The sequence below is a fragment of the Haemorhous mexicanus genome, chromosome 11 (assembly GCF_027477595.1).
Source record: "Haemorhous mexicanus isolate bHaeMex1 chromosome 11, bHaeMex1.pri, whole genome shotgun sequence".
Classification (NCBI taxonomy): domain Eukaryota; kingdom Metazoa; phylum Chordata; class Aves; order Passeriformes; family Fringillidae; genus Haemorhous; species Haemorhous mexicanus.
Window position 1 is genome coordinate 17,452,571 of NC_082351.1, and position 18,296 is coordinate 17,470,866.

The 18,296-nt window shown below is 37.9% G+C and overlaps 1 protein-coding gene across 3 annotated transcripts in view; it reads left to right on the forward strand.

The window, feature by feature from the left end:
• The window catches only part of ATXN7 (ataxin 7), an 83,081-nt gene that overhangs the window by 6,329 nt on the left and 58,456 nt on the right, over window positions 1-18,296 (forward strand). For all 3 annotated transcript variants that reach the window (XM_059856719.1, XM_059856722.1, XM_059856720.1), the window contains exon 2: window positions 12,484-12,576. The gene's annotated coding sequence lies outside the window, so the exon portion shown is untranslated. The remainder of the gene's footprint in view (window positions 1-12,483; window positions 12,577-18,296) is intronic.

Sequence of the window (18,296 nt, forward strand, 5' to 3'; positions counted from 1 at the left end):
CTCAGGTTTTCATTTGTAAAATGTTGAATGAAATACAGGTGGCACTGTTTGGGCACTGGAACAGGCTCCCCAGGGAATGGTCATGGCCCCAAACCTGCCAGAGCTCAATGAGTGTTTGGATAATGCTCTCAGGCACAGGGGGGATTGTTGGGGTGTCCTGAGCAGGGCCCGGAGCTGGGGTTCAATGATCCTTATGGGTTTCTTCCAGCTCATAATATTCAGTGGTTCTATGATTCCATGATCCTGTGAAAACACTGAACTTTGTTTCTGACCACTGCTAGCCTACCAATAAGGACTGGAAACAGTGTAAAAACCTAAAGTTGAGGCCTTAGGAAGATGGCATATTCTCTTCACTTTCTTTTTCTGGTGTGCCAAATGCAGCTTCTAAACTTGCATCAAATGCTGTCTAAACAGATGGTTTATACAAATATTTCAAGAGAAATGTGATGAGAGGATCACTAGGCATTTCCAGCAGAGATTGTCAGACCCAGAAGGGGCAAATCCAGGCTCAAGCTGGTCAAAAAGGGAAGGCTGGTCTGCCTGAGGCTAGTTGGGTCATGTTTCCATGAAGGTGGGGAGCCAAATTCTTTAGTGTTTGTTGGTGTTTTGTTAAAATTATACCAGCCAGAAAGGCTTGAAGGAGATAATGAATCTGCATATTTTCTGTGCAGTAGCTGAAGTACGAATGTGCTTAAATCCTGCCTCTTGCCAGGGCTAAGCACCTTTCTCCAGGGAGCATTTTGGATTCATGCTCTCTTGAAATTAGGATCATAAGCCCTTTCTTTCAAAAAGGGAGCAGAGGTCAATCTTTGCTTTCAAAACCCAGGAGGTGGTAGTGGTTCTGGTTCCCTTTTCATCATTAGCAGAGCTGTTATCTGCTGGACTGTTCACCACATGTGTGGGAGACTTCAACCCAGCTATCCTCCTTCCTGAGGGGATTAATGCCCATAATTCTTTCCATCAGAGTGAATTTTGTAATCACCAGACTGTTGACTAGTACGAGGTGGTGTTGCTGTCAGAATGATAGACTGAACACAGCAGTGAAACCCAACACAAAAGGTATTCAGTGACTGAGGACTAAGGTGTTTAAGGGAGTAATTCATAACATCAAACCAGTAATTTCAGAAGTGCAAGAAAAGAACAATCAAGATAATTTTTGCATTGGAGGTCAGATTCTATTCAAAGATGTACAAGTGCCTCCCTGGTGATTTCTGTACTTTATTTCCATCAGGGATAGAATTTGAGCTTGAAAAGTATAAGGAGCAGGAAAAAAACCCCAACAAATTGTGGAATAAAATAATCTGCTTCGTAAAATGTTTTGGTGAGTTATAAAAGGTAAATAGACAAGCTAATGTCAAACATCAGGAAACAGAGGAATTGGACACAAAATACATTGTCTATAAAGTATGTGTGTATCCATATCTGTGTATACATACCTGTACATTTTCAGTTGAGATATGGAAGTGGGGTTATGTGTACCCGCAACATTAAGCCCAAAGTGTTATTTCTCTTAGTAGTAGTTATGAAACCAAGTAACAATGTATCTATTCTTGCAATGTTTTATTTCAAACAGGTTACAAGGTAACTTTTTCTTATTATGTTTTATAAATAATTGATTATTCATATTCGCTTGTTGCATTTTTTTTTTCAAAACATTAGTGCAGGATGCTTCAAAACCACGAATTCTTTTTGATCCTCTGCTTTTAGCTTTTATTTTAATAAAAAATTAAATTTTGATTATACATAGAGAGACTTGAACTAATAAAACAGGCAAGGCAGATGAATTGGATTTTATAACTTAGATTAATAAAGATTGGCTTGTAGGAGATCAGACTAAAACAAAGCCATGCTATTAATAAGCATGCACCTGTGATTTTGTGGCTCATGGTAAATATTTTCACTTCAGTTTCATTCCAGTGTCACTTTGGTAGTTATGAGTTGGTGGTTTGGGTTTTTTTTTTTTTTCGTTTTTGAGGACTGCTTGTGGTTTTTACTCTGTGTGTGTATATATATATATGAAGTTAGGATAGTGTTGAACAATAATATATCCTGAAATAAAATTGGGCACAGATATATTAAAATGAAACACATGAGATTTTTTTTTTTAATGTCATTAGTTTGAAATTTAATTTTAGAAGTACCCAAATTGCACTTGAGTGGCAGCCACTTGGTTTGGGTTGGAATAGGAGGATATTTATTGTCAGATTTTCTGGTGGAGCTTTGGTATCCTGTTGTTATGTGCAAGGCTTGCACAAGGAGTGACTGACTGTAACTGTAGTTCATGTCATCAAACAAATGGAAGGAAATAGCTCAAGAGCTGTTGTTTTCAAATGTTTGAAGAATTCTCTCCTGGTCTTGCAAGCCCTTGAAGGGATTTTGAACCTTACTCATCTTCTCAAATGTTAGTGTTGACTTATGATAATACAGGTAACAAATTTCCCAATGACTGGATTGTTCTTATCAAATCTTAATTTGTAATTGCCTCCCAGTCTTTCTAGGACTAGCCTACTAAATTTGGCACAGAGTTTCAACTCTAAGACAGCCATTTTGCAATCTACATTTTCTTCTCTTTCTGCTAATAGCAGTTAGTGAAATTGCTGCTCTGCATCTTCTTTTGAGATGGATGCTGTGAGAATGTGTTGCTTCTTTACAAAGGCCTCTAAAAGTTAAGTTGTCTTTGAATAAGCAGTTGTTCTCTGCTGACTTCTGTGCAGGTGGTGTCTTTTAAGCAGCTGCAATAACTGTCATGGCTTGGGGAAAATAAGTAACAGGCAGCCCTAGCACAGGGCACCTTCTGGGAAGTGTGGGTAGGATACAGCACCATGTGTTGTGGTTAAGAAATGTACAGCAATTCACAGCAAAATGTAATTTTTTTTTTTTTTTTTTTACAAAGAAATAGGAAAATATCACCTTAACTGTGTGTGAGTGCAGTTAAAAGAATGGTTTGTGCTAATCCAGTTGTCAGCAGGGCCCAGACTTGGCTATGCTCCATTATCCTTTGGTTGAGAAAGGAGTAATTGGAAATTCCATGATCTCTGGAGTCAAAGATCTTCCCAGGCAAGTGTCTCATTGAGAGCAATGTTGATATGAGATACAGTTGTCTGTTGTCATCAGAGAATTTAAAGCTTAAGGATGATATTTGCCTTAGAAAAAGAAATGCTTCAAAAAGAGAAAACATAACTATTGAGACTTTACACACATAAATATAGTACTGGAGGATATATAAAAGAAAAACCTCACTTTCATGTGGTCATATTTTGTGAAGATTTACTTTGAAGCTTTCTGATCAATTTATGACTTTTTCTTTTTCTTGCCATTTGATGAGTATTTTTCTGTGTTTCTGGTTTTTCACAGCTGTTCTTTGAGCACCATCTCTGATACCAATGGGGAACTGCATAGTTTTGTTGCAGGGTGATTGGGCCAACCTCTTTTTTATATTTGTGCTCACACCATAATTGTGACATTTTATTAACTCATCAACAGGACTTGAATTTTTAAAGTGGTAGGAATATCATCTATGCTTTTATTTGTTTTTCTTCTATGTAAATCACTGCATAGAGTAGAGGTGCGTGCTGTGTTCTAGCTGAGCTTTCTAAACTTAGACAAAAAAACCAAAGTGAATCTATATAATGTTAAGGATCCTGAGTTTGTGAAAATAAGTCTGCTTGATCTGCTTTAGTTTTGAAGTAAAGTATTCATTAACTTGCACACATGAAGGACATCAGGTCTGTATTGAATGACATTGGGCAGGAGGAGGTGTGGAGATGCCAGTGCAGTTGTTTGAAGATTTTAAAAAACCACGATGCATAAACAATGTGTGTCTGCCACAAGAATGCAATTCCTTACAGTAAGAAAGGACTCAGAGGGTGAGAACACAGATCTGTTGAAGGGCATTGCAAAGCAGGGGGCTTGTGGCAAGTGGAGAAATAAATAGGTCACATTCAAGCAATGAAGATTGATCATGGACAAACACAGCTCTCTAGTGGAAGTATTGAAAGGCTGGAGTAATCACCCGTGGGACAATGTCTTATCCATTGCCCCAGGTCTTTAAAGCAGGTTTGATTACTTGTATTGTTCCCACCAGGTAGCTTAGTTATCATGCCTTGGGGCTGAGGGATGGACTGGCTGACCTTTGGAGGTTCCTTCTATCTCCCCTTTAGTTAACAGATATCTAACTGGAGACATTTAGACAGGATCATGCTGAAAGCTATTCTCCAGCTCTGTGACTTGTTCATCAGTTCTATTTCAAGTGGAATTTGTTGTATCTGTAAGAAAAGCTGTGGTAGTTGTCAAGGAAAGGTTGTGTTTTTCAATAGGTTTGGGGTTTTTGGCAGTTCTTCTTTCATGTCATCCTCCAGGACAATTCTACAGTGAGTCCCTGTCATCCTTCTGTTTAAATATTCTTCTCTGCTGCAGTGTTGCATCTAGGCCAGTTGCAGAATTGTTATTCTGCTTGGAAAAATGATGGGGATTCGTGGAGTGCCTTGTGGGGGAAAATATGTCCTGAGTGTGGATCAGAATGAGCAATTTTTCCAGCTGGCTGCATTCAAACTGTTGATTTCAGTAACTACAGCTTGACATTTAGTTCATATGTAGGTAGCTGTGTTCAACAGTGAGGTTTGTAATTCCATTTAATTTCATTTTATCTGTGAACATGAATCCCCTTGGGAAAAATTAATTTTTTAGTGGGACTAGCAGTAAAAGGAGGGATACTGTGGAACCTGGAGGTTATGTGTCTAATGGAATGATGAATGTGAGAAGAAATCCTCTGTTTTTCTAATGCTCTGTTACCAGTCTGCCTGTCCATGAGCAGCAGAGTGAGGAAACTGGAGAACTGATTTCTTCACAAGGCATTATTAGTCATAGCTAATAAATTATTTTAATAGCTAAAGAATATGCTAACACTCACACAGCTTTGCTTTTGCAGCAGTGTATAATTCGCAGAGAAGGGAACTGCTACTGGGAATATTTTAAAATGCAAATTATTATATTCTCCAGGTAAATGATAACAAAAAATCGTTCCTTTTATTCTGTTAAAGAGTATCTAGTGGTTGTTTGACTAATGCTTGAGAATTAGGCACCTTATTAATAGTTATATAAGTAGTAGTTAGAAAAAGATATGATTTTATACAGTATAATAAGCAGCTATGAATTAGTACAGTTTATAAATATGTGTTATAGTGTGTTAGCAGTGCTGTTTGCTTGGGTGGGCTTTTGTAGACATTTAAGACACTGGTATATTTGGGTGAGTATGAGTGTATTTCTTAAAATGAAAATATTAAGGTTTTTAAATTAACTTCCATGCCACTAAAAAGACATTTCTTGTCTTATTAATATCACTAATGTCATGAATGTTAAAGCCTTGTCAGCATTTTAACACAGGTAGTCTTTGAAATGTCACTGTTGTATCTACAGCTAATGATGTGATTGTGTAGTCAGTTTCTTAGTGTGGGCCAGCATATTTCTTAGCAAACAAACTGAAGCACAGGATTTACTTTAAAAGCAGTATAGTGCTATTTTATATATATTTTCCCACATATGTGACTTAAATATGTATAACAAAATATCAGTTTTCAGAGAAAAACAGGGAGACATAGGCCAAATGCTCATTATTCAGAAGGCATGTTAAGAAGAGAAACCTAACTAATTTAATCTTTTCAGCTGGTTGTAACTTTCTAGAGCGTGAGTTCTTGGTTTGTTTTTTTGTCAGCTGGGGCTGACGTTTCTGTTGTTGCTGTAACATTTCTGTCCTGCTTGGTGCACTCTGGCTCTAGGTGGCAGTCACTGGTAGGCAAAGGGAAGAGTCCTGGGATGGATGCTGGGCTTGGTGCCTGCACTGATTAGCTTCTCCAGCTGAAATTTTTATGGTGTTGGACAGCAATAAAAGTGCCACTTCTGCTTCTTTCCCTTCTGAACTGCGACAGAGATACTATGAAGAAAGGAGAAAAAAAAAAAAAAGTAATAAAGGACAGAAAATACTACAGTGAAATATTCACAAAGGAGAGCTTTAGTAATGCTGACAATATGGAAGAGATTTCTTTTGCATCAGCCCGACTCCTTTCCTAGATTAACAAAAATAAGTTTGTTTATAGTGGAAGAAATACCAATTTTGCACTAAATTCAGTTTCAAAGAGTAAAGTAGACTGACCAAAGTGCAGTCAGGGATAATAGGAGTGGAGAAATGTGTGACTGTAGTTTCATTTAATTGAGTGAGGACTTCCCCACAGTCTTATGGGCCAGTGTTGAAGAAGAAATTCTCTTTTTTGCTTAAGACCTTGTGTCTTCCACCCTACCCCCTGCATCCCATCCTCCCTTTGTAGTGTCCATCTTTCTCAATTTCCAAGCTTTTCCCCACCATTATACAGGTATTTCCCTTCCTTCATATTTGGTAGCTGTCTGTCTCTTGATTCTCCACTGTGTGTCTTCTCTAAAAAGTAGCATGGGCTTTAAGGGTTTTCTTTCTCACTCTTGGTCTAAGTGCTGTTTGCCTCCCTAACTCCTCACTGCTAAACATTTTGATAGAAAGTTGCTGTTGGAAAAGGCAGAAGCACTCAGGCAAATGAGCAACAGTTTCTCACCTCTTGCTGTGTAGGGCTGATTGCACTTCATGAGATGAATGCTGCTTGATAAGAAAGCTGCTGTTATCATAAAAATTATAGTTCAAACCCAGGATTAGTCTATACATTTTATTGATCTCTGGTTTCAAATACCATGCCAAATTACAGTCTTATTTACGTGCAAAGCCCAAGAATCTCTTTGGAAAGATCTGAGGTAATTCTGGATGTACAGAGGTATATTTAAGATCGTGTTTTGGCTTTCAGTTTTCAAGATAAAGAAATTACTTACTATTATTTTGCATATTGTATTAACTACCAACTCTAAGTGCTTTGCAGATAGTCTGCAGGATTTTTGCCCTAAAGAAGAATAACGAAAAACCAAAATAAATATCTTGACTTTTGCTTAATACAAACCTAGCAACAAGCTTTTAATTTATTAAATACTAGTTTTAACAGTGGAAAACTACAAATTTTTGAGAAGAAAGGCGCTTTAGCTGCAGAATAATAAAAAAACACCCAAAGATTTAATTAGTTCTATATTTTCACATGTTTATAATGAAAAAGACCATTAACATTTCCAGAGCTGATTTTTACAGCTCAGTCAATTGTATTTCCAGAGCCAGTTTGAGAAATATGGACCATCATTTGTGAGGGAAAGCTTTCTGAGAGTTAGGATTATTAATAATAATTCAGTACAGATTTCTGTGTGAAGTTCATGTGCGGGAAATACAAGATAGAAATAATTCTGGTATTATGTCAAGATTATATATTAGGGTGACAGGTATCACAGTCCCTAATAGATTGCAGAGGACAGAGATAATGAAGAGTGATGCTTTGTGTTCCCAAGCCTGCCTTAGGCCTGCTATGTAACTGTAGGCAAATCACTCCTTCCTCAATTCCTCTCTCTGTAAAAATGATGATAATGATGTGGATTATTTTGTGTTTTGTTTCGAGATCTTAAGGGAATACATGGAAATGAAGTGGTAGGAACATGAGAGGAAATACAAGGTGGTAAAATATGCATCTGTATTGCAGACAGCTTTGTTCTGGCAGTTGATTATAAAATTATTGATTCTACTGTTCTTTCCTATTGAGGGTGTCACTATGTACTTGTTCACAGGATTGTAGGAAAAAATCTTGCTGTTTCTTACACTTTCCTTTCTTTCAGCTTCTCATTCAGAATTTGTGATAAGGTTATTCTGCTTTTATTCTTTCCCATTACTACCCCCATGAGGGACAGTTAAGGCTGTAGTTGGTAGAGGATAAGGACAGCAAAGGTCTGTCTGTCTTTATTTTCTCTATCTCCTCCCTTTCTATCTCTCTGTCTCTCTTTGGCCGTTGAAAATGTAGGTCATATTGCATCACCATAAAATGGAACAGTCAGAAAGGTGTCTGAAAAATGCTGACATCCTTAGCCTGGGGTGCATGCCAGTGTCCTTTGTTTACATTGGGAATAGTGTTGTACCTGTGTAGGAACCAGCATCTCTGTTCAGGTTAGTGGTATGGTACCTGAATTATGAGTCAGATTTTAGGATGACTTTCATCTGCCTGCAGTAATTTAAAATTAGACAGATAAAATGCAGCTACTCAAAATAATGATATACACAAGGAGCTAATTTGAAATCCTTAATCTGCAATAACTGTGATGGTGTCATTTGAATAATGTTACCTTTAACAGAGAAGCTCAGTAATAAATTTTGCAAATCCTATTATTCATGTACTCTCAATTGCCTTGATTAGCTGTGCCTTTCTGTCTTGAAAAGTGTGTTTATATTATATGTTTGTCTATTTTTCTTAGGTTTTTTACTTCATTATTGTTTTACTTCATGCACTATTTAAATGATCCAATCAGGGTTTTTTTTTTAATTTTAAAAATGGGAAATTCTGATGTCCAGTGTCTTACTGCTAGCTACCAGGCTTTCATTGTTTGTGTTTCTGATGTAATACAAGTTGTAATTGGTATGAAATATTCTTGTGGCTTAAAATGCAGAACATATCTTTTTCTTCTCTACAGACATAAATACCATTTTTAAAGAAATGTATAAATATAATTTCAACTGTCCATATTTATCTTAGCTTGCTGCAATAAGATAATGTGTTTTAGGGATTGAACTTTGAAATAAATCGTGGCATAAATAATACTGCAAGATGTGGGTGCTTTGAAATATAGGACAAAATACTTGCTCATAGTATTGAGCAAGTCTCAATTCTTGCAAATAATGCAAGAAATAATCTTGCCTTATTTCTGAAATGAGGTATGTTTTTTACCTTTCTCTTCAATGCTTTGTGTGGTTTTACTTAAATTGTTGAAGTGGAATATGCAAAGGGTTCTTATGACTTTTTAAATCTTGCCGCTGAAGAAGACTTCTGAGGTAAAAGAGAAATTGTTGGAAGATAAAATCAGTGATGACATGATTTGTTGAGGAAGAAAATGTATGCAATGGTCTTTGTCTGTTGTCATTAGACAAAGGAAAATTACAGTACTCAAAGTTAAGACCCATCAAGTGCACTTTGCTGTGCATAATCATTTTGCAATTTTTGTCAATTATCCAAAAGGTGTTATTGCTTCTCCATTGATTAAGGTATTAGTTATGTAGTTATTAAAGTTTGATCCTTCTCATTATAATTAAGATCCCTGTGTTTGAAATAGTTTCAGAATAACTTGTATTATTATTATATTTTACATCAAATATTCTGTTGCATTTGTGTTTGCACAAATAATAGTAAATATTTAGGTAATTCTGAGAAACACTTGCTCTTGGTGTACACAGGAAATACAGGAAATCTTGAGCAGCTGTAATTTTGGAGTTGGTGTTTATTGAAGTTTGGTATTTAATCTCTGAACGGAGCTGGTAGTTATTTCGCAGTCTGTGAAGATGTGAAAAATTGTGTCTCCTGGAGAGACTAGCAGGGCCAGTTGTGCCCTGGTGGTTCTGATACCATCTTTGACCCCCTGAGATTCTGCAGTTGGTAGGTTCAGAGAATCTCCAGCGCAGCCAGGATGAGCCTGGGAGCTGCTGGGGTTTGCCCTTGAGTTGCCAGCTGACCATAACGGCAGCCCCTGGGCTGCTGCTGCCCTGCTGCTGCTCCCTGCACACCCCTCCTCCTCCTGCCTCTCCAAGGGCCAGAGTGAGACTTTGTGAGGTTGTCCCCAGACTTACAGCTGGGTGTGATTATATTCTGCATGTCCACATCTTTGTTTATATAAATACAGCCTTTGTATGTTATGTTAAATTTGAATATTTAGTAGGTAACACAGGGGAAAGACTATTCCAAAATTGTGGCACATTCTTTGGTGCATGTTTCTGGCACCTGAAAAGAAACAGAGTTAAAGGACCTTGGATAGCTGAGGCATTAGTTTTGATGCTTTCAAAAGTTAGGGATGCTCTATCACATACATTTCTATTTTCTGTATTTTAATGAGTTGATTTGCAATTACAATTTTCATGTAAATGTGTTTCCCCTTAAATGGATAATATGCATTTGTAATTGTAACTCTGCCTATATTATATGTATTCTGTGTAGATACAGTTTTGGCTGGGGTGTACAGCTTTTGCTCTGCCAGGCTGTGGTTCCCTGCCTGGCATAGCAGTAATTCCTCAAAGTATCAAACAGCAATTTTGTCCAAGTTTCTTTGATAGTCAGGCAAAGAGAGTGACATAATGCTTCACTGGTTTGGAAATGCAGGCCTTTTTCCATTTTCCTGGATTGCTGCTTTGGCTTTTTTTGTCATTTTCCTGCCTCTCACCCAGCTCTCCCTTTTCCAGGGTACCAAGGAGAGAGCTCCACCTGACTTGTTCTCAATCATCCCATGACTTCCTTGTGTTACTCTCTGCTGACAGTTGTGGTTGTAATTGACCTGCTGTAAATTCTCAACAGGAATCATTCCTGTTCTCTGCCACCCATTATCCAGAGAAAGAGTTCTCTTTAAAGGGTCATTAAGCTGTCAATTTATTCTTTTGAGACTTACTCTTTTAACTTCTTATAAACTCAACTGCAGGTGTAATCCCTACAGCAAAATTCACAGGTGGTGACATAGTATGCTCTGATCTTTCATACACAAGAATAAAATTTTTGCTGATCCTTCCTTCACCCTTGTCTTGTCCATTTCTTTGCTACCCTCTTTCTAGATTTGTAAGTCTTTGGAGATGTCTTCTACTTTATAGTTTTTGTTTTCATTTTTGCATGAAGCAACAGAACTCACCTTTTATAAAAAAGTAACATTTACATCAGGATAAAAGAAAGAATGTTTTGCATGCAAAGCTCTCATATCCCCTAAAGAAACTGGGCTAGAGATGGAGGAGTGAATTACTTCCACAGCAGGTAGGTCATATGCTCGAAGGGCTTGGGACTTTGAGGCTAAACATTGAATGACCTGCTGGGAAGGGGATGATCCATATAAATTCAGAGTCTCCTGTCCTAAACTACTAAAGGACAAAAAGGATTTTTGGTAAACACTGCGTTGCATTTTCTTAGTTAGCAGCAGCAGGAGTTGAGGAGAAAGTTTTATACTGCAGTATTCAGTGAGATTTGTATGTGTACCAAGCATTTTCTGAGACTTCTACTGATGTACTAAGAATCACTTCTATTAAGCGTAAAGCAAAATAGTGCCTACAGAGGGGAGAGAAAAAAAAATAATATTGGACTTGCTCTCAAGTCTTGTCCATTGAAATCAAGAGAAATTTGGATTTTATGCAGTAACTAGAATATAATTAAGTGAGGATGTTCTTCTTAGGATCACCTATGTCACTGAGCAGAGTCAATCTTAGAAATAGTAAATATATCTCTAGAGGATCTCAGTCAAGGTAATGTTAGCTGATTTGCTGCAGTTTAAAGGAAGAGATGAAAAAAGAGTTTATCCTCAGTGCGTAAAAAGACTTTAAAGATATAAATTTAGTTGGCAGATATCTTCCCAGAGGAGCAGCCAGAAGCCAGGAAAAGATTCATTTGGCACCTTCCACTGGAGCAGAGCCCTACAGACTGGGGGACAGCTCAGGTGCCCTCTTGGACTGCATTCCTCTTGTCTGGACTTTAGTCCTTTAGGGGAAAAAAATGGTTTTCTCTGAAGTGTCATCCAGTCCCAGTGCTAGGTTGGCTAATTTATATGTATCTTCATGGCTTTTTTAGTGATGAAAAAAAATCAGTTTAATTTCAAAGCACTTGTAAAAATCAATTAATTGATCTTAAATATAACCTGTGCACAAAAATAGTTGAGCTTTTTTCTAAGTTTTAACAGGGCTTTGGTTTAGCTTTAACTGGTTTGGCATTGATTTATGCTAAACCAAAGCTAACTGGGATTAAATTTCATTTATATAAACAAGTTTATAAGCACTGAATGAAAGGATCTTAAAAACCTGAGCTTGAGATGATAGAGGTCCTGTTTGTGGGAAGGCTCCTTCTGTACATTTCTCTAAATTCTTCATTGGTGGTGCAGTGATAGTCCCTGACGTTGATTACGTGAAGGATCATTTTTACCTCTCCATGTTCTGTGGCATGGTGGTGAAGCTGTCAGTGGCTGCATGCTGAGAGCCCCTGTTGTTGGGGTCATGCTGTATTTTAGAAAAACCCTGTGCAGAAATCCCAGCTCTGCTGTATTTCCAGTGTGTGATACAGACACAGCCACGTGCTCGGGAACCTGGGCAGCGGGAGTCGGTGCGAGTGCGGTAACTGGGCTGAAGATTGAGGTTTCATCCGATGCATGCCTTTGTGGTAATGTCAGGCTGCCATTTAGAGAGCTGCTCTGGACAGAACACACCATAACAGCTCCCTGCTTACCTTTCAGTTTGAAATCATTGCACAAACTGTGTTTGTAAAATTGATAAAGTGGTTCGTATTCGTTTTTAAATAGACACATTCATCGTTAGGAAATGGAGTTAAAGTTTCAAATGTTTTAGTGCTGTACTCTTTTTCTTTTCTTTTCTTTCAGAATTAATCAGGTACAAGTTAGGAAAAGCTTCCAAAATCTGAACAGATGAAGATCAATTGATAAATCAACCCAGCGATTCACCATACTTTCAAGGTACTGTGACATGCTTAACCAAATATTTTCATTAAGCATAAGATTCTCAGTCTCTAGATGTGAGAAACGTAGAGAACAGAATATTAGCAGGGTTGCAAAGCAAGTCTGAAGTGTTACCAGATGCAGTGGGGAGACTTTTTTAAATGCAGATGTTTAATGTATGTTTCAGTGGGAAATAAAGTGACGTTACAGTCAGCCTAGAAGGAGTTCAACTTGGCATGCAACTGCCAAACTTAAAAGATAAAACTAAACTGGATTATAACTTTCAGTCAATTAGGTGATTTGGAAAAGTACATTTTGCCAGATGGGAATATAGTAGAATCAATATTTTAAATTTGTTTATTTTTTTATGTTTCAGAAGAAGTAATCTTCATTTTCTGAATAATCATTTTTTCTATTTACATGTTTCCATGATATGTTAAAGCATTTGAAGGCTGTTAGGCTCTGGCATATGCCATAGCCTACCACCTGCATCAGTCCTATTATTTTACAAGTTCAGAAAGTGGAATTGTAATCTGAGATAAGACTGTACAGTTGCCTAACACAGTGGGTTTATTCTGCATGACTAGTATTCATTGCAGAATGTTAGAAAAAAAAGAGCAAATTATGATAATAAATTGAAATTTTGTCTGAAGGGCTGCTAGTGCAGATTATTATATCAGGTACTGCTAATTCATTGAAAGATTATCTGTTTCTTTCTCTGTTTCCCTTACATTTATCTTTACTCTTTATCATCACGTGCATTTCACCATTTTTTATATTTTTGCTTAACTCCATGGAAAAAAAGACTTCACTCTTATGCACAGATATGAAGAATCCAGACTATTACAGCCTGGCCAGTGTTTGCTGGGCAAATCATCTTTTAATATACTTTAAAATAGATTGCAGCAGCAGAAAGAGCCATTATGGTTAGCATGGATCTGGCCTGCAGAACTTATTTAAGTGGCAGGGTTAGCCTGGGCTCAAGAATTGTAAGGAATGTTTGTTACTGTCTGGGTCTTGCAATATGTAACATTTGAAGTTGTAATACCTGAAGTTTTTATAGCAAAATGCTTCCCTGGATTTTCCAGCAACCTGAGAGGTGTCTGTCTTAGTGAAGCAAGAGTGTCTGGGTGCAAAAACTGGCTTTGTTCTTTCTACTTCCTTGCTCCTCATCACTGAGTAGGGTCACAACATCTATCAGGCTTTCATATAATCCTAGGAAAGTCTAAATTGGAACAATCCTCTGGACATCATCTGGTCCAACCTTCTTTTTAAGGCAGGTTATCTGAGGCCTGGTCAAGCTAAGGATTAAATATTTTTGGCAAGAGAAAGTTCACAATTTTTCTGGGCAGCCTGTTCCAATATGTAATTGTCCTCACAGTAAATATTTTGTTGTTTCATCTAGACAGAACTTCAGAACCAACTTATGCCTCTTGCTTCATCACTTTGTTCCTTGTGAAGAGAATTACCTCCATCTTCTCTATAATTATATTTTACTTCTTGGAAGACTGTGATTACATCTCACCTGAACCTTCTCTTCTTTAGGCTGAATGAACTCAATTCCTTTAAATTTTTTCACAAAGTTTTCCAACCTTCTTATCACTTTGTTAGCTCTCTGCTGAACCCTGTCCAGTTTTTTAATGTGTCTCTTGAAGTGGCTCAGTCTTCCAGCCTGTCACAATCTCTGTGCATAGGGACACTTTGGGTGGATCTATCTGTTTTCCAAATTTTTGTGTCACCTGCAAACTTGACAATCTATTTATTCCAATCACCCAGATAATTCTAAAAGATATTGGATATGAATGAGCCCAATATTGATCCCCAAGGAGCTCTGTTTGTGACTGATTGCCATTTGATTTTGAGCCATTCCCACCCTTTGAGCACAGCAGTTTAGCCACTTTGCTGGCAATCTCATGGTCCCCATCTGTGACCTTTCAAACTAATTCTCTTAGCACCCTCATGTGCATCCTGTTAAGTCCCACAGACCTGCCCATGTCCAATTTGTGTAATATTTTGTTGTTAACTTGCTAAGCATGTGGTCAGAGCAGGTAGCATCAGCAAAGCATCAGCAGGCAGCAGTCAAACATGAGAAGAAGGTTTAAATTTAAATTTCCTTGAGCCAGGGTTCTTAGGATCCTTGGTTTGGTGTTTGAAGCACATCAGAAGTTATGGGGCCTCAGCCACTTCCCTTTAAGAAACTCAAGTCTTGTGAGCTGTGCTTGGACCCAGAATCTTAAAATTGGCAAGAAACCAGGCAGGGTTATGAAACCTTGCATGGCAGTTAGGTTCCAGCAGATCAGTCGTACCAAATTGTCCCCATCAAGTGCTTTGGTTTCAATAAATGGGAATCCAGCACTAATGTTTTGTTACAATTGGCCTGAACAGCTGTGTACTTGAGTAATTCTAAGTTTTAATGTCATATTCTCTGTGTATAAATGAGAATCTGAAAGGTCATACCTGCTTGATTCCTCTGATTAAAATGATTCATCTGCACAGTTAGATTGCTGAAATAGTTTTAACATTTCCAAATTCAAAAGGTAATTTCAATACCTTTTGCAAAAATAGTAAACATTAGTTTGATTTCCAGATCATTAACTGCCTGTATTTTGTGTAGTTTTGCCTATTTACCTTTAACTCTTGGAAGCTTTGTATCACTACAGAGTGTTTTTCTCTGTAAATTTCCCTTCAAGAATTGACAATATGTGGTGTCATTAAGCAGGGCAAAGATCTGTGTTCCTCTGCTCATTATTCTGCATTAGATCACTGTGTCATGAATTTTTGTAGATATATTTGAAAGTTAACTAGAGAAGGAAGTGGTTATAGTCTTTTGCTAGGTTCTTAATGCATGGTAATAACATTGTTTAATAATTGGGGTGTAAAAGTGTTATTGTGATGTTTGGATAAACATTTAAGGGCATCTGTTGCATTCTCATCCTAATGCAGAATTCTTTGCAGATGTACTTCATAGCCTCCATTCCCCAATTCTTCCTTCTCAGAAAAGGATCCCTTAAGTTAGTCTTCTAATCTTAATAATATTGTTCTTTCCCCTGGTGCAGGTGGTTTGTAATAGATATGCACAATAATTTCTATTCCAGCATTTAAAGTAGCTGTATTCCAATACTTCTGAGCATCTCCAGTTTCACCTTTGAAGTGTTACTCATAAATAAAATTATACACATCAACCTCCAGGATCCATGGGAAAAGGGATAATAAACTAGCATGATTTCTTATGTAATTTTTTTTATTGTGTGCTGCTTATGATTAGCATTACTTTTGCAGGATCACAATCCAACGTGTAGCTGTGAAGGGAGAAGTTGCTGATTTCCTGGGTGTCAGAGTGAACTACAGATAACCATAATGTGTTTTTCTTAGTGTATTAATATTTTGCCATAACGGGGCTTAAATTAAATGGTCTGTTTGTTATGGCTAGGTAGTTCTGTCTTCATCTGGATGTTTTGATTAATGTAAACTTTTTTATCTCTTGCTTCCATACTTGCCCAATAATAGTCTTACATTTCTCATACTGGAGATACATTTTAAAATGTATAGAATGTGCTCCCCATTCCAGCCTTTTCAGCAGGAGGTGATGGGAGGGTCAGGACTTCAGCATGTCAGCTTCTTGAGCTGTCACTTCATTCTGAATCCCACCTACCAACAAATAATGGCATTTCTTCTTAGTTTTTATGCCCTTCTTGGTCATTTCATACCTTTGGCCAGAATTAACTTACTTGATTTCATTTAGTGCCATAATGCCCCTCAGAGCTTCTCCTTGACAGACTTTTTGTGAATTCACTATTTTCCTTTCTTCTGAGTACTGATAAAGTGACACCCCCGTGGATTCTCCCCGTCTCTCCCTTTGCACTTCAGCTCTCACATCCTTTCACTCCCATTGTGGAAAATCATCGGTGAATGGTATCATTGTACTTCTGCTCTTAAAAGAGTTCGGCTGCAGATTCATCCTTCCTTTTTCATTCCAGTTAAGAGTTGTCATATCTCAGGTCCTATACAGAGGCTGTCATACAGATTCTAACTGAACAGCTGAAGTAGGTGTTCCCTGTTTGATCGGCTTTCCTGGACCACCTGGCAAAAGAATGAAACCTGCTGGTACAGGTGAAAAAATGCCTGCAGTGTCATGCCATGAAATAACCATCCGCTGCAGTTTTCAGCAGTTGCATGCTGTTTGTAGGCATACATTTAATCATAGTGTTTCCAGCCATGTTTAATCTATTGTTAAATCTACCTAGTGAGCTTTAAAACTGCGAGTTTTCCTTTTCTGTATGTTTTGCTTCCTATTTTTGTCTCTTTTCTTTGCTTTTGCAGGTTGTGTTATATGTTTTGTTTGTTTATGCTTTCTTCACATCATTATTTGACTGTTTTCTCTACATCATATCATCCACTGTTTTCTGCTGTTTTCCTGCCTCATATTTTTCCTTCTCTACTTTCTCTTTGAGCTTAACTTAACTCCTCTTTGTGCTTTCTCTCTGTTCTCCAAATACTTGTTCTCATTCACAGGTATGAGCAGTTCATGGTTTTTCACACATTGTTCAGTCCCAATGCTACTGCTTGGGCTATTTTGCTTCCTCAGATAAGTCCTTAGAACCAACCAAGGGCATTTCCAAGCTCCTTTTTGTTGTGTTAAAGAGAAGTATTGGCTTCTAGGCAGTTTTACAAACTTGAATGGTCTCCCCACTCCTGGCCAGGTTCACCCCACTGAACTCTGGATGTCTAATGCAGGTGCCTAATTTATGTGTGTGGTCATCCATGGCTACTCCTGTGGTCAGTGGGAAGAGAAGGGCTTCTTCAAATAGTGGTTTGCACCAGGAGGGACCAAACTGATCCCAGAAGCATCCCTTCCTTTCTGCTGACCACCAAGGGAGCTTCGGATGATAGCTCTTCTAACTGGATGTCTCAGATTTGTAACAGCCACCTCTGTTAAAGTCTACTGCTTGTACATGTGTTTTCAATTCTGATCTCCTTCTAACATGGATTTTCAGGGGTTTCCCTATTTTTACTTAAAATAATCAATGCATCCATCTACAGCTTTATGGAAACAATGTAAGAAAATTGAACTAGTGTGCTTTAAAGAGCCCAAACAACATATTCAGCCTAATGAATTTGTGGGGAAAGAAAATTCTCGCCACTTCCAGTCCCTGTAAAATTAGTTTTTGATCTGCCCCTATTCCTGCTGTCTGACTAATCGGTCTTGTGCACTTGAACTGATGAACTGATCCTTCTGCTGCCACTTCCCTCCCTCTGCTGGAATACTGATGTACTCACGGCACAGTGAGAAAATATTGCAGCAGCGGAAGGTTTACTAAAGGACAGCCTGAGGCCCAGACTGCAGAATTAGATCTTGAGTGGGAATATATAGGCAAAGAAAAAAAAGCTGTGAAAGAGGGAGGCTAAAAATGCAACAGCCAGATTGAAAGAGCAGAGAAGAGCCATAAAGGGGATTATCAGAGCTGTATGAAATAACAGTGGCGTGTGCTTTTACCTGTGTGGCTGGCACTTCTGAAGCAAGAGGCACGTCTGAGTAACTCGAAGAGTGTCAGCTTTAGAAACTAAGAAGTTGACAATCCATTGCCTTGTTAATGTAGTTAGTTAATTGATGTAATTTGCCAATTTTTGCATAACTTGACATAAATACATTGGTAATGTTTAAAGAAAAGAATCATGTGATGTGTGAACATGAAATTGATCTGCCATGGTCAACTCTGCCGCTGTTAAAGGGTAGGTGA